This window comes from Alexandromys fortis, unplaced genomic scaffold (genome assembly GCF_014885135.2).
Source record: "Alexandromys fortis isolate MF-2015 unplaced genomic scaffold, M_Fortis_MF-2015_v1.1 scaffold_1626, whole genome shotgun sequence".
Lineage (NCBI taxonomy): Eukaryota > Metazoa > Chordata > Mammalia > Rodentia > Cricetidae > Alexandromys > Alexandromys fortis.
Genome location: NW_026069490.1, coordinates 1,367 through 4,522, shown reverse-complemented (window position 1 = coordinate 4,522; position 3,156 = coordinate 1,367). Strand labels below are relative to the sequence as shown.

The window sequence follows — 3,156 nt, the reverse complement described above, 5'->3', positions numbered from 1 at the left end:
ATCACTTGGACACCCCATCCTGAACACCAGCTATAAGGCACTCTGGGAGGCTGCCGAGCTTGGGCAGAGGGTTCTGTCAAGAAGAGCTCTCTTGAGGTGATCAGAAGAATAAATAGTCATTTTACACCATAGTCTGTGCCCAGGGGTAAAGATGTGTATCTAGCTAGCATGGCAACTTCATAGAGCACTGAGCCCCTGGTGGAAGCGGGCTATGTGCAGCATGGTGGCTGAGCTGTTCAGACACTGGGTCGGTGTTGGCCTCGATGCTGCAGGATCATCTTGTGTTTCAGGTCACGGCTGAACTTGTTGATCCTGAAGAGCTCGCTGTCGTAGAAGGCGGACAGGTTGTGGATATTATCTACATGGCCTTGTCCATAAAGTCCTTCTCAGGAATTTCAATGGTGTCCTGCTGGGCCCCAAAGCGGTTCTGCTGATATGTCACCTGCTCAGCCAACAGCTGCTTCAGTATGAAGAGTAGAAGCTCATTGTTATCTCGCCGGAAGGAGAGGTACCGGACAAAGGTCTTGCGCATGCTCCGCATGACGCTGAACTTCTATGTGTCAATGAAACTCTCCAGCATCACACGGATGGCCATGTTGACGTCGTCTTCCATCATGTAGTCCTGCAGATGCATGCGTGCATGGGCCTCTGCCATGCGGATCATGGACTCAATGTGGCGCACGGTGATGGGGATACTGCCCGTTGCCATGGACTCCTTCCTCAGGTCACTGTACATCCTAGACACTTTGTCCTGGTCCATCTGGTTAAGCTTTGGGTGGACTCTCTCCTTGGCATAGATGATATACTTCTTCAGGACCTCCTGAGGTAGGGGCTCCACACCGTACGTGTTGGGCATGACTGGCTCTGAGGTGTTGCCATTGGTAAGTCCCTCGTCCTTCTTGTTGCTGGGGTGGTGTCTGACAAGGCTACCAACCACAAAGCGGGCTAGCATCTCATCCTGAACTGGATCAACAGTGTCCCTCACCACACACAGGACATCAAACCGGGAAATGATGAGCTCTGTGAGGTCTACATTCTCTGAGAAGGTCAGCGAAGGGCCATAGCGGCCCCCTATGTGGTTGGCCGCAGCGATGACAGTGCAACGGGCCTGCAGCGAGGTGACGATGCCAGCCTTGGAGATGGAGATGCTTTGCTGTTCCATGGCCTCGTGGATGCTGGTCCTGTCCTGGTCATTCATCTTGTCAAACTCATCAAAGAGACACACGCCACGGTCGGCCAGGACCAGGGCTCCAGCCTCTAAGGTCCACTCCCTGCTGACAGGATGCCATTGAACATATGCAGTGAGACCCACAGCCGATGCACCCTGGCCCGTGGTGAGGATGGCACGGCTGGACACTTTCTCTATGTACTTGAGGAACTGAGATTTTGCTGTGCCAGGGTCCCCACACAAGAGCACGTTAATGTCACCTCGAACCTTGTGCTTTCCTCCTGGGTTCTTGGGCTCCCCTCCAAACAGGGCCAGAGCCAGGCCTCTCTTGATGTCTTCATGCCCATAGATGGAGGGCGCAATGCTGGCAAAGATCTTCTCTCCAATCTGCTGGTCTTTGGAAAGGCTGGTGATCATCTTCACATCCTCATCCATTAGCTCACCTTGTTGTCCTTCTTGGCAACGTGGTTGGCCAAGATGACAGTGGCAAAAACTGGAAAGCCATTGGCGGTGTTCAGCCAGCCATTGTAGTTATTGTGGTAAATGCCAGTCAGCTCTATCTCGTCTCCAGGCTTGCAGCTGTCCACCAGATCAGCAAGGAGAATAGCATCCTTGGAGCAAGGCAGCCAGCCGGCTGCTGGACTCTCCTGCCGGGACTCTCCTGGATGCGGATACGCTGGTAGTTCTGATAGATGGTCTCCTCCATGTTGATCTCAAAGGGCCCAGCTGACTGGCACTCAGGGCAGGAACCAGGCTTCACCTCCTGGTTCTGAGTTTGGCAGAAAGGCCTCAGTACAAAGTTGCATTTGGTACAGTTATACTTGACCATGCTGAGCTGGGGCAGGACTCCAGTGCAGCTGGTTACCACGCCGCTGGTACGGATCAGCTGGTTCAGGTGTAGCTGCCTCAGGGAACGCCACTCGACCACCAGGGGCAGGTGGGAAATGCGCACATGGATGTGGTTGGTGATGCGGTCGTATTTAGGGTACATGGCTAGCACCACTTCCAGGGCAGCTTCATGAAAGATCTGCAGCAGCTCGGCCAGTGCCTCGGGTAGGAAGTATGCCAACACATGTTCCCGGGCTGCCAGGTCTACATAATTCACCACCAAGCTCTCGCGATTCTCTTTGCACATGTCACTGATGCGCTCCTTGAAGACGTTGTGGCCGTGGCTGTCCACGTGGGTGCGCAGGAAGTTCTTGAAGCGATGGTGGATCTCCAGCCTGGGCCCCGCCATGCTCACCCACTCACGAACCGAGTGTCCCTTCAGGTCCTCCAGGTTTTCAATGCTCTCAATCATCTCCTCATCCTCCTCACCGTCCTCTGTGGCGCACTCCACCTGGAGGCGCTTACGGGCAGGCCGCTCCTCATCTTCCTCTTCCCCCGGCGCATGCGGCCCAGGCCTCTGCAAGCCTCACGGTCCCTTTGCCTCATGGCCTGCTCTGCTGCCTCCCTCTGACTGGCTGTCAGCTCCTCCACGTCCTCATCATCCAGGGCCAATCCCTCTGCCTCGTAGACATCAAGCTCAGGAATGGGACGGTAGTCTCTCTCTATGCCGTCACCAGTGAGTTCCTCGCCATCCTCTTCCTCCTCAACGGGCCCCTAGGTGCCCAGCAGCCCCTCAGACTCATCCTCAAACGGGGGTAGATCTCTGCCAGGACTGGAGGTAAGGGCATCGGCACGTCTGGAGCTGCGGCCTGGGCTGGAGGTGAGAGGATCACTGACGTGTCGACGCTGCTGGGCAGGGCTAGATGCTGCCTAGAAGGACTCAGAAGACTCCGCCATTTCCGCGCTAGCTCCACTGCACCAGCAGCCACCGGTTTTCGCCTTATTTAGCTTTTTAAAAACAGAGTTTACATCTTTGCTTCTCCCTCAAATGAAGAGAAATTTTGTCTAACTTGTTTCTGAAGCACAGACTACACTATTATTTCAGTTAGAATTTGCCTTTCCTTGCTGAAACCATTTTAGTCTTCCCTTTCCTCGTAAAG

At 54.5% G+C, this 3,156-nt stretch overlaps 1 pseudogene; it reads right to left on the bottom strand.

Moving 5' to 3' along the window:
- Window positions 1–236: 236 nt before the first annotated feature.
- On the bottom strand, window positions 237–2,953 carry LOC126496189 (DNA replication licensing factor MCM2-like; annotated as a pseudogene).
- Between the last annotated feature and the right edge of the window lie 203 nt (window positions 2,954–3,156).